Below are 14,037 nucleotides of genomic sequence, written 5' to 3'. Positions count from 1 at the left end.
ATTGCAATCATGCTTTTCATTCAAGGAGATATCATGAATCACTTTATAAATTCCTTCGTTTAACACTTCATCACAATTTTCAGATTCATAAATCTCAAGCAAAACTTCATAAACATAATCTAGTGAACTCAATTCATTAGCAATTGGTTCATCATAATTGGATCTTTTGAAAAGATTACCAAGTGGATGAGGATCCATATCAATAGATTTTTAGCAAGCGAAGATGCAAGCAAATAGAAGGCACATGGCAACACAAGCAAACATGAGATCTGACGAGAAAAAGGCAAACGAAAAAGAGGTCGAATAAAACAGCAAATTTTTATGAAGTGGGGGAGATGAAAATAAGAGGCAAATGGAAAATAATGTAAATTGTGAGGAGATGAGATTTGTGATTAAGAACCTGGTAGACGTTGAAGATCCTCCCCGGCAACGGTGCCAGAAATTCCTTTTGATGCCTGCTAGAACTACGTCGGTATTTCCCCAAAGAGGAAGGGATGATGCAGCACAACGACGGTAGGTATTTCCCTCAGTGATGAGACCAAGGTTATCGAACCAGTAGGAGAACCAAGCAACACTACGTAGGCAGCACCTGCACACAAATAACAAATACTCGCAACCCGACGTATTAAAGGGGTTGTCAATCGCTTTCGGGCAACGGCGCTAGAAATTGGCAAACAGACGTGAGAGAGTTGTAAATATTGATAGATCAAACACCAAATAAAATAAATTTCAGCAAGGTATTTTTGTATTTTGGTTTAATAGATCTGAAAATAAAAGGCAAATAAAATAGATCGCAAAGGAAAATAATATGAGAAAGGGACCCGGGGGGCGTAGGTTTCACTAGTGGCTTTTCTCGAGAAAAATAGCAAACGGTGGTGAATAAATTACTGTTGGGCAATTGATAGAACTTCAAATACTCATGACGATATCCAGGCAATGATCATTATATAGGCATCACGTCCAAGATTACTAGACCGACTCCTGCCTGCATCTACTACTATTACTCCACACATCGACCGCTATCCAGCATGCATCTAGTGTATTAAGTTCATGCAAAAACGGAGTAATGCAATAAGAACGATGACATGATGTAGACAAGATCTATTTATGTAGAAATAGACCCCATCGTTTTATCCTTAGTAGCAACGATACATACGTGTCGGTTCCCCTTCTGTCACTGGGATCAAGCACCGTAAGATCGAACCCACTACAAAGCACCTCTTCCGATTGCAAGATAAATAGATCAAGTTGGCCAAACAAAACCCAAATATCGGAGAAGAAATACGAGGCTATAAGCAATCATGCATATAAAATATCAAAGAAACTCAAATAACTTTCATGGATAAAAAGATAGATCTGATCATAAACTCAGAGTTCATCGGATCCCAACAAACACACCGCAAAAAGAGTTACATCATATGGATCTCCAAGAGACCATTGTATTGAGAATCAAACGAGAGAGAGGAAGCCATCTAGCTACTAACTATGGACCCGTAGGTCTACAAAGAACTACTCACGCATCATCGGAGAGGCACCAATGGAAGTGGTGAACCCCTCCGTGATGGTGTCTAGATTGGATCTGGTGGTTCTGGACTCTGCGGTGGCTGGAATTGATTTTTGTCGACTCCCCTAGGGTTTCTGGAATATTGGGGTATTTATAGAGCAGAGTCGGTTCAGGGGGCACCCGAGGTGGGCACAACCCACCAGGGCGCGCCTGGGCCTCCTAGCGCGCCCTGGTGGGTTGTGCTCCCCTCGGAGCACCCCCGGGCGCTTCTTCGGCCCACTGGATGTCTTCTGGTCCAAAAATATCTCCAAAAAGTTTTGCTGCGTTTGGACTCCGTTTGGTATTGATTTCCTGTGATGTAAAAAACATGCAGAAAACAACAACTGGCACTTGGCACTATGTCAATAGGTTAGTACCAAAAAATGATATAAAATGATTATAAAACATCCAAGAATGATAATATAACATCATGGAAAAATAAAAAATTATAGATACGTTGGAGACGTATCAGGCATCACGTCCGTGTCAAGTAGACCAACTCCTGCCTGCATCTACTACTATTATTCCACACATCGACCGACTCCTGCCTACATCTAGAGTATTAAGTTCATAAGAACAGAGTAACGCATTAAGCAAGATGACATGATGTAGCTGGAAGTTTTTGGGATATTTGAGAATATATATAGGCGGAAGAAATAGGTCGGTGGAGCACGAGGGGACCACAAGGGCGGGGGCGCGCCTCCCGACCTTGTGGCCGCCTCGTGGCTTTCCTGACGTGCACTCCAAGCCCTCTAGATGTCTTCTGGTCCAAGAAAAATGATCGCGAAAGTTTCATTCCGTTTGGTATTCCTTTTCTGTGAAACTCTAAAACAAGGGAAAAAAATAGGAACTGGCACTGGGCTCTAGGTTAGTCCCAAAATCATATAAAATAGCATATTAATGCATATAAAACATCCAAAACAGATAATATAATAGCATGGAACAATAAAAAATTGTTGATACGTTGAAGACGTATCAGCATGCAATTTTAAAAAAAAATTCCTACGCTCACGCAAGATCTATCTAGGAGATGCATAGCAACGAGAGGGGAAGAGTGTGTCCACGTACCCTCGTAGACCGAAAGCGGAAGCGTTTGACAACGCGGTTGATATAGTCGAACTTCTTCTAGATCCGACCGATCAAGCACCGAACGTACGTCACCTCCGAGTTCTGCACACGTTCAGCTCGATGACGTCCCTCGAACTCTTGATCCAGCAAAGTGTCGAGGAAGTAGATGAGTTCCACTAGCACGACGGCTTGGTGATGGTGAAGTGATCTGCGCAGGGCTTCGCCTAAGCACTACGAAGATATAACCGGAGGCGTAAACTGTGGAGGGGGCGTCGCACACGGCTAACAATTGTTGGTGTGTATTCTAGGCGCCCCCTCTCCACACATATATAGGTGGGAGGGGGAGGAGAGGCAGCTAGGGGCGCCCTAGGGTTGGCTGCCGTCCCCTAGGGCCCCTGCCTTGCCCTGCGCCCCCCCCCCCTTCCATGTATGCATGAAGGGGAAGGAAAGAGGGGGTGAGGGAAGGAAGTGGGAATCCTAGTCCACACTTTCCTTTCCCTTTTCCCCTTTCCTTCTCCTCCTCCTATAGCCTTATAGGGCGCACCAGCTCCTTGTGGGCTGGTGTGTTCCTTCACAACGCCCATATGGCCCATAGGATTGTCGGGGTACCTGAAACACCTTCCGGTGACCCAATAAGTACCCGATACAATCTGGAACACTTCTGGTGTCCGAATACCATCATCCTATATATCAATATTTACCTCTCGGCCATTTAGAGACTCCTCGTCATATCCGTGATCTCATCCGGGACTCCGAACAACATTCGGTCACCAAATCACATAACTCATATAATACTAAATAGTCATCGAACGTTAAGCGTGCGGACCCTACGGGTTTGAGAACTATGTAGGCATGACCGAGACACCTCTCCGGTCAATAACCAATAGCAGAACCTAGATGCTCATATTGGCTCCTACATATTCTACGAATATCTTTATTGGTCAAACCGTTATGACAACATACGTTATTCCCTTTGTCCATCGGTATGTTACTTGCCCGAGGTTCGATCGTCGGTATCTACATACCTAGTTCAATCTCGTTACCGGCAAGTCTCTTTACTCGTTCCGTAATACATCATCCTGCAACTAACTCATTAGTCACTTTGCTTGCAAGGCTTCTTATGATGTGCATTACCGAGAGGGCCTAGAGATACCTCTCCGATACTCAGAGTGACAAATCCTAATCTCGATCTATGCCAACCCAACAAACACCTTCAAAGATACCTGTAGAGCATCTTTATAATCACCCAGTTACATTGTGACGTTTGATAGCACACAAGGCATTCCTCCGATATTCGGGAGTTGCATAATCTCATAGTCCAAGGAATATGTATTTGACATGAAGAAAGCAATAGCAATAAAGCTGAACGATCATAATGCTAAGCTAACAGATGGGTCTTGCCCATCACATCATTCTCCTAATGATGTGATCCCGTTTGTCAAATGACAACACATGTCCATGGTTAGGAAACTTAACCATCTTTGATTAACGAGCTAGTCTAGTAGAGGCTTACTAGGGACATGGTGTTTCGTCTATGTATCCACACATGTATCAAGTTTCTGATTAATACAATTCTAGCATGAATAAAAAACATTTATCATGATACAAGGAAATATAAAATAACATCTTTATTATTGCCTCTAGGGCATAGCACACAGAATAATCTCATAGTAGATCAGTCTGTACATTCTACTCCATCCCCAAATCAATACAAACACAAGCACCGCGTAGGGTATTATCTCATTGAGAGAGCCGGAACCTAGGTAAAACCTCGTGTCTTTGTTACCATCGCATCTAGGCTACTAGCTCGGGACCCCCTACCCGAGATATGTCAGAACCAACTCTCTCAGTCGTTCCTTGAGGGGATGTAGCCATTGAGGGAGTCCTGGACTAAGGGGTCCTCGGGCGTCCGGCCTGTTAGCCATGGGCCGGACTGATGGGCTGTGAAGATACGAAGACCGAAGACTGCACCCGTGTCCGGATAGGACTCTCCTTGGCGTGGAAGGCAAGCTTGGCGACTAATCGTGTAGATTCCTTTTTATGTAACCGACTCCATGTAACCCTAGATCTCTCCGGTGTCTATATAAATCTGAGAGAGTCCGGATAGGGGGATACTCATTATCATAACCATAGGCTAGCTTCTAAGGTTTAGCCTCTACGATCTCGTGGTAGATCGACTCTTGTAACACTCATATTCATCAAGATCAATCAAGCAGGAAGTAGGGTATTACCTCCATAGAGAGGGCCCGAACCTGGGTAAACATCGTGTCCCCTGTCTCCTGTTACCATCGACCTTAGACGCACAGTTCGGGACCCCCTACCCGAGATCCGCTGGTTTTGACACCGACATTGGTGCTTTCATTGAGAGTTCCACTGTGCCGTCGGCAAAGGGTCTGATGGCCCCTTCGATCATCTATAATGACGTTGTCCAGGGAGAAACCTTTCTCCCCGGACAGATCTTCGTATTCGGCGGCTTCGTACTGCGGGCCAACTCGCTTGGCCATCTGGAGCAGATTGATAGCTACGCCCCTGGCCATCAGGTCAGATCCGGGAGCTTGAACTACGTTGCGGACATCCGTGGAGACTCGATCTCTGACGGATTGGAGACCGCGGCGACCGCTCCCCTTCGCCCCGATAAGCATGGCTTAGACCTGTCATCGGGCCGCATCCAGGAGATAGGTCCTGTAATAACTCTGGCCTTAGATCCAGAACAGATCGGGTCATCCGAAGATGGGAAGCTTAACCCCATCACGGAGGCTGTCGATTCCACGGCATTGGAGCCGCACACAGATTCTACTCCATGTGATATCTGCATCAATGGAACCCCGGACTCATCTCTGGCGATAAGTTCTGAACCCTGCGAGTCCGCGGATACCAAACTCGGTCGGTTATCGATCTTCAAGTTCAGCGCAGCAGATGTCTTTCAGCACTCACCTTTGGGCGATGTGCTAAACTCTTTTAAGAACCTGTCCTTGGCAGGGAACTCACCGCCGAACTATGTCCGGTTTGGGCAAGGGGCTGAGGAGGGACAATTTTGTTTCCCACCCACCACCCACTTCATAGCCACCGTCGATGACTTAACCGACGTGCTTGACTACGGCTCCGAAGACATTGACGGTATGGACGACGATGCCGATCAGGAGCAGGGCCAGGACCTGCCATTCACTGGACGTTGGACGGCCACTTCCTCATACGATGTCTACATGGTAGACACGCCAAAAAATAACAGCGGCAATGAAAGGGAAAGTCCAGCAAAGGAGGACCCCCCTAAAACACAGCCAAAGCGCCGGCGTCAGCGGCGCCGCTCTAAATCCCGCCGAAGCAAGGACAACAACACCGGTGCAGAAGACGACAACACTCCGGATGGCGCCGAAGAAACATAAGAACCCGATGAGCAAACTATCGAACGAGACAATCGGGAGCCAGGGCAAGTCAACCCTGATTAACAGGCCACAGAAGAAAACTCGGAGGACGATAGTTACCATCCGCCCTCCGAAGAAGAGACAAGCCTCGGCAACGAAGACTTCATCGTGCCTGAGGACCCTCTGGAGCAGGAGTGCTTTAAGCTTCAACTCATAGCCACTGCGAGGAGCCTGAAGAAGAAACAACAGCAGCTTCAAGCTGAACAAGATCTGCTCGTCGACAGATGGACCGATGTCCTGACAGCTGAAGAATACGGCCTTAAGCGCCCAGCCAAGAGCTACCCAAAACGTAAAATGCTACCTCAGTTCGATGAGGAGGCGCCGGAGAAGCCCATACCTCCCTCGCGCAATACGGAACGACCCCCACGAGTTTGAAGCAGTGCGGCAGACCGACCACCCCGCGGTCGGGATAAAGCGGCAACTCAAGCCGAGCAGCAGCCTGCCCCACCGACCCGTAAAAATTGTGACAGAACAACTCGAGACCACATGTACGACCTCCGGCAGACCCTGGACAGTAGAGCAGGACATACAAGATCGATCTACGGATCGCGAGGACGTGCCTCGAGGCACGACGACGGCTACCTATTTGGACGTGACAAACCTAACCACGCCCGAGCCAAATGCCGCAGACGGACTCCATCAGAGCCACGTTGCGATGCGGCCCGATATAGAGGCGCTGCACACCCCCTCTGCTTCACAGATGAAGTACTGGATCATGATTTCCCCGAGGGGTTTAAGCCCGTCAATATTGAATCATATGATGGCACAACCGATCCCGCAGTATGGCTCGAGGATTTTATCCTTCATATCCACATGGCTCGCGGAGATGATCTCCACGCCATCAAGTGTGCTCGGATATGCTCGGACTTGTTCTCCAGTGTAAAAACTAAGACTGATCATTGGTTGTCGGATCAGGTGATGGCGGCGCTTGAGCGACGCTCCCTTCCTGATGGTATCGATGTTGAACCTTCTGTTGTCCTTGTGGCGTCGTAAGATGGTTGTGCAGATATGGTTGTTGTTGTAGTTTTGATCACTCCGGGGTTTTCTTTTTCTGTTTCCTCACTTAGCCATATCTTTGATTTTGCATGACTACTTTTTTTAAACTTGTATGACTTTACTCTTTGATGACATTTTCATCTGTGTGTGTTTATGTTGGTTGTGTGCATCCTACCTATGAAGAAGTCGGATGTGTGCTCATTGTGTTTATATCTTCATTTAAGTCAATAAAATTCACAATGAAAGAAACTGAAAGAGAAAAGTGATGTACTAGTATGTACTAGCTTAACCCGCGTGGCGGCATGCCGCGCCTGTCAATACGTCATGATAGAATCATGAACAATTATTATAACCTAAGGAAATATACGTGGTGGCTTCACGTGTGTTATATGCTGTTACATGATCAAAAGCACATTGATACATACACAGAGACGGTGATATAAGACCTCAAGATAGAAAAGAAGTACATTTATTACAACCAATGCATGATGCATATTGACAAACAAATGACACACGCCTTGATACACTTCTAATAAAAGCTACAGATTAAAATCGTGTACGGTCCGCTCTACATAGCCATGCACTGAGATGTTGTGTAAGAAATTCTACGTACGGTGGTATTAAACTTTATCTGATAATTATCTAATTAACTACTCAGTTGTTGCATGTTCACTTTTTTTATGTTGTGGTGTATGTACAACCATCGTATTGGTATGGAAGCTGAAATCTTTCATAAAGAAACACACATTACCTAGATGCTACATAGAAGTTCTGTATGCGTGGATAGAAAGAGCCTTGTGTTCATTATTTGGCTAATTGGTTGGTTGTTTATGTTAGTTGTTGTGTACTCCATGAGTTTTTCAGGTTTGTGTAAGTTTAATTGTATGTTTTTTCTCACAATGTTCTTGTTTTTCATCTTCATATGTAGTTTAAGGTGCTTGGTTTTAACTCTTGTTTTTTATTTTGTTTGGTTTGATATTCTGGTTTTATTAATTTCATTTGAGATAGATGATGTGCGTGTCTTTATAATGATGATACAAAAATCGGTTATGCATCAATAATGCCATCTCTTTTAGGACCCTCAACTACTGGAAAAGTTGGCCTAAAGTACCTAGCAAAAACTTCTGCTTTCCATCCAAAATGGAGAGTAGCATTCTCTTTGTTTTCCAAAGAAAGCACATCCTAAGCTCTTCTCTTCTTCCACTGATTTTGAAGAGAACAAATAAAAAAAGATAGGCCTTAATTTGAGAGCCAAGAGGTGCATGTTGAATCAAATTTTAGGTGGATTGTACATAAATATATGCATAGAGACCCTTGTTGAAATGTTGACCTAAAACAAAAAGAAACTTGAGACTATCTTCTCTGATGGCAAATTCTGCTTGCACCGAGTTTTCATAAGTATGTACCGGGAACAGTTCTACAAAAAAAACCATACACCATTAGCAAAAACAAATATATAGTGATGAACCATCTATTTTGCGAAACAAGTATGTGTGGCTTTGAGAACTAACTAACCTCCTTCAGAGTACCCGGATGTACTACATACATCATACTTCCAAGTCACAAATCACAGGCAAAGAGTGTTCCTATTAAGATCAAGAAGCATTGTCAAGTGCCCTACTATTCCAACATGCATGCATGCTACTTGACCGAACAAATGATAAGACATATGCATGTACACCTGCTGGTACCAACCTTCTTCCATTTGTATAGTACTGTAGTACATTATAATGGACATATCGGCTCAATTGGATAAACCAATGGGTTGATAAAAACATAGTACCTGATGGATACCTCTATAGATACGACAATTCAAATTACTATTACATCTCTCAAATTGTAGCAAATAAATTATATGTACAATCAATTAGCAAGTACTATCATTAGCAAAAACAGAAACATGGATGCTAGCAACCCGTGTGTCCGGTACAAGTGCATCTCGTCCATCGTGTGGGTGGCCTATTGCAGGATACTGAGTTCCTCCGGCAGCAGGAAACAGTTGAAAACCATGGGCGCATGATCTTTCTCGTTACTGGCAATAAAATCTGCAAAACTGTTGTTGTCCACTTCAGTTAGAACCCAATTTCTGAAAATAAGAAACTTTGCTAGGTGCATATATTTTAAAGCATGACCATTAATAATAATACCTCTCTGTATTCTCCTCCAAGTGGGCTGTTGCACCAGTGCTTGTTCATTCACAATATTCAGGTAGAAACTTAGACAATAAAACATTGCAAATCAGAAGGAATATTTCAAGGCAAACTCCGTATCAATAAAACAAACAGAATATAGAGAGATGATGAGATCTGGAATCAAAGAAGAAATATGAACAACACAGGAAATTTCGCTGGATGGTACTCGTTGATCCGTGCTGAAAATGAAGACATGGGAACTTAGAGCTTCATGGAGAAATTGCAGATCATGAGGTTGTAGACCAGTGAGCACCAACCATCAGTTCATGTACAAAAAGGACACTATCCTGCAACAAAAACTACTGGGAAAAAATCACATCAAAAGGAGAGGAGGACAACTTCTGAACTTTAATTATAGATGCAGCAAAGAGAGAGGAGGATATCTTATGTACCTACTGAGGAGGTGCTCATGCCCAAAATATATAGAAGTAGCTCATATGTAAAAAAAATGCAAACCTCTAACCTATGCATACTATTTCATACCAGTCAGATCTAAACCTAATTAATTCAGAGTATAATTTTCAAATTTACAATGGAATTACAAAGAAAATGTGGCAACATGTGAACCCAAAACCTGCATTATGACTCGTATGCATTGCTTCTGGCTTCATACAATGCCTTATTCCATAGAAAGGTATGTTCTAAAGAACAAAAAAATTGACTTCACCGTGCATACAAAATGAACATAGAAAGATATATATAATAAAAGTTGCCCGAAAGAAAACTTAAACTTGCATCCGAAACAGAGAAGACATGAGTATCACACGAACCTCCAAATCCACATCTAGAAAATGTATCTAAATCCACAACAGTATTTCTTCCACTAAGATCTAAAAGCAACCTAAAAGTAATCTTGGCTTATCTAATATGAAAATAGTGAAACTGCATCTGGGGGTAAGCAGTCCCTTACACCTGATAACCATCCTCTTCACTTTTTCTGCTGAAACCTTCTGTTTTTAGCTGAACATCAAGGGATGAGATATTTATATAACCATCTTGTTCACTTTGTCTGCTATAAAAGCAACCGGTTATAGTTGATCATTAGCTAATGTGAAGATGTTTAGTTCTTGTAGACATATTAACAAACATATAGCGATCATGAAATAACCACATCAAGAATACTGTACGTGTGTATTTCTATCAAGGTTTCTCTGCATTAAGCTTGACATATCACAAACATTTTATTATAACAAAAAAACCAGATTTCAAATTGATACACCAATTCAGCAAAAGAGAAGCGGTTGCTAAATGAGAGAGAGAGAGAGAGAGAGAGAGAGAGAGCAGGAGCCACTGATGTGTGTACGGCCAGGGGAGAGATGGAGTTGCTGCAGCCATGGAGAGAGATAAAAGTAGAGCAGCAGCGGCAGCTCCAATTTTAGTACATGTAACTGGGAGAAAGGGATAGTGCAGAAGCGCCGCGTGCAAGAGCAATGGCCGTGCGTGTCCGTCGACGACAATCGTGGGCGGGAACGGGGGTGAATGGGGGCTGACGCTAATTGGTAGCAGAGGAGCCCAGCGCTTGTTCCTGTGGTGGCGATTGGTGACTTACAGGCCGTTGAGGGAGGCCGGAGGCGGCACCCGGGTGTGTGTGGGCAGCAGCGCACGCACGAAAGGAGGGGCGGCGATGCATGCGGCATGGGTGGCGCGCGCGGAGAGACCAGGTGGCGGCGTGGCGACGACGACGCGAAGCAGGTCCCGGCGCCGGCCTTACTCGATGGAGGAGCCAGAACGGCGCAGTTGCCTCCTCCATGGAGGCTGCCGCTCCTTTGCCGTAGAAGCCCCACAGCCCACAGGCCACAGCGGCCCTGGCACCACTCCAGATCGAGCAGCACGACACAGTTGCAACGGTGGCGACAGCTTCGGTAGGGACGGTGATGCAGTTCCTCGCTCGGTAGAGCATCAGCGGCGGCTCGACGCAGCTCCTCCTCGATACTGTCCCTGGGAAGAAGACCCGAGGCAATAATATGGCAAGGAAGGCGACCTATTTATAACACCACACCATAGCACGGTAAGTACGTACGCACGGTAAAAGCGGTAGCGGTAAGAGCAAGTACAATAAAGCTGAGTCAGGCTATAAAAAATAAATTAGTATATTCTTACTTAGTTGGAAGAAAGAAAAGAGAAGAGAGAAGGTAAGCGAACTTTTGGTGAAGAGCCAGCTCTAGCATATGCTCCTAGGCATTTTGTGAGAATGAAAGATGGGCCATATAATGATAAAAAATAGTACACTCTTCTAATCAGCTATTATACATATTGGCTATAAAATAAGCTATAGATGACATGTCAATAGTTTATAGCCAACAGTTGGCTATACTATTAACCATGCTGGGATTTCTAGAGCGAGGCAGGACAGGACTCTGGAATAAACGGTAAAAGCGGCACCGACCAAAGACACCGAGAACATGTAGATAGGACGATCGAGGCGGCCACCGCTGTCTCTCTTGTCGCAAGATCACGCACGAAAAAAGAACATGCACAGCCCAGATAGGGATCGAAGCCCACACGAAGACATAAGACGGAAGAAACCTCACAAGGCAAGGTCAACGGGCCGCGCTGGCCCACAGACATCCAAATTCGCTACACGCACCAACACGATCGGTATGCACCTTAAGAAAATCTTTAACGACGATCTACCTCCACTAGGTAATTCTACACCGTGCGCTCCCAAAATAATACACGTGTCAGTTGGCAGAGGAACGATAAGTCCTTTTCATCCAATTGGGTAAACCTCGTTGCGTCAACTTTTCGAGATATAGTGGCTTGGGCATGACATTCATTTCGCGCGGTTTTGATCTCGCCTGTCTAGTCAGAGTGTTGGAAATATTAGCACTTTTTCGACTAATCTAATCCACGAGTAAACAGTAATCATGGAAAATACGGTATGCATCTCATACCGATATCTAAGCATGTGAGCACGTACAGTACATAGAACCGAAACATCTATGAACAGCATATATACGGCTAGCGCATGAACGAGCAAATAGGGGATGAACGAGTCATACCCTCCGGTTGGCCAGGCCAACGCGGCGGCGGCAGCGGCAGCCTCGGCATCGGCCGAGGCCTTCTTCTTTGCGGCGGCGTCGTCAGCCATGGGGTCGATGCAGGGGAAGTAGTGGAAGCAGAGGCGGACGAAGACGGGGACGGATCGGGAGCAGTCGCGTCGAGACGCTCCCCAAAAACTTTATTGCCGTTCTCCCGGGCAGGATCTCGAACGACAGGGTTCCGGAGGCACCTGCTCTCCCGACCAACCGTGCACTCGGTCGTCGGGATGGGATCGCCGGAAGCAGCACAAGGAGAGGAACAGTAGATGACGGCTAGGGTTGTGCGAGAGGGAGTGAGTGAACTGAGTTAGGGTTCACTCCACTGGCCAGTGCCTTCTTATATAGGCCGTCAGGTAGATGGGCCTGGGCCAGGCCCACGACCGAGTCCGCGAACAGCCCACAGTCCAACGTCTCGGACAGTGGCGCTTCCGTACACGACTCGTTAATTAATTAACAATTAATTAACCATTCCTGAGCGGCAAAAATAAGCTTCGGCTCGGCTCATTCCCGCAACCCGCGGTGCGCGCGCGCGTCGTGACAAGGCGAGGCGAGGCGGGCGGCGGAGGAGGAGGAGCGCGCGTGTACAGCTCCTATTCCCAAGCTCCCAATAGCAAGTGGTAGAGCAGCCCCTATAAAGATGTCTCACTCTTCTTACTGTAGCAGTATGGGACTAAACTTCCCACACTTCCCACCACTTGCCCACATGCATGGGCCTTAGAGATTAACTAGGGATTATTGTCTTATATGGGCCTAAGCCCATCCATAATCCATCAATCCCCCACCAGATCTCGAGGCACATAAGTTTGTCAACTGTTCCAAACAATGTTTGATATACCAGAATTTTCAGTGGAGACTGTTAAGTTGAACTTCCACCTAGAGCAATAGGATTAGACTTTTTCACAACTGAACAATGGACTATGCCTTGAATTATCAGTCTGGCGTGCAGAAGTTTTGCCTATTGTCAGCTGATACGTGACTGCCGAAGGCTAAACCCCACGGATGGAGCTTATTAGTCATACTCCGTACCTTCTTATGAGCTTCCTAGAGAACACCCAATCTCATAGACTGTGACCAGCAGTCGGGCTCATATAGGTGTGTAACTTCAAAGAATGCTCTGTAGGTTAGCATCTTCCTTACATAAGCTTTGGAACACATTAAGACAAAAGTCAGCCTGCCTTACAGAATTGAGAGTATTATTGCATCTCCAACAGAGTGGGATAATTAAGGATACTCTCCTCAGTTGACCGCTGGATTGTTTTCCCAGGTCCTAATTCACGGGATCTCCGATCACATAGGTTGGGTTACCCCCATGGCAACTTACGTGGGTCTCATACCCATCTCCCTCGATGCATTTTCTATCACAATCCGTGATAGCCCTTTTGTAAAAGGGTTTGCCAGATTCTTAGCCGTCTGGATATAATCCAACGCTATTACTCCGGAGTTTCTTGATTTTCTGACAGATTTTAATCTTCTTCTTATGTGTGCTTTGTGGATTTCAAGTTTTCTTTTGAACTCTTAGCCTTGACAATCACTGTTTGATTGTCACAGTTCATAAGGACAGTCGGGACTGGTTTATCAACCATCGGCAAATCCATCAAAAGCTCTTGAAGCCATTCTGCTTCGACACATGATGTGTCTAATGCTTTGAGTTTTGCTTCCATAGTTGATCTGGTTAAGATCGTCTGCTTGTAAGACTTCCAGGAAACAGCACCACCACCAAGTGTGAAGACATATCCACTTGTGGTTTTCATCTCATCAGCATCAGATATCCAGTT

The 14,037-nt window shown here is 45.3% G+C and overlaps 1 non-coding gene across 1 annotated transcript; it reads left to right on the top strand.

Moving 5' to 3' along the window:
• Positions 1 to 10,103: 10,103 nt before the first annotated feature.
• Positions 10,104 to 10,206, top strand: LOC120965746 (small nucleolar RNA snoR99). Its single transcript, XR_005758770.1, has one exon. It is a non-coding gene; the product is annotated as a small nucleolar RNA snoR99 (small nucleolar RNA).
• Positions 10,207 to 14,037: the final 3,831 nt, after the last annotated feature.

Source organism: Aegilops tauschii, chromosome 5, assembly GCF_002575655.3.
Source record: "Aegilops tauschii subsp. strangulata cultivar AL8/78 chromosome 5, Aet v6.0, whole genome shotgun sequence".
Classification (NCBI taxonomy): Eukaryota; Viridiplantae; Streptophyta; class Magnoliopsida; order Poales; family Poaceae; genus Aegilops; species Aegilops tauschii.
Note: the sequence above shows the minus strand (reverse complement) of the source record. Positions and strands in the feature narration are given on the sequence as shown.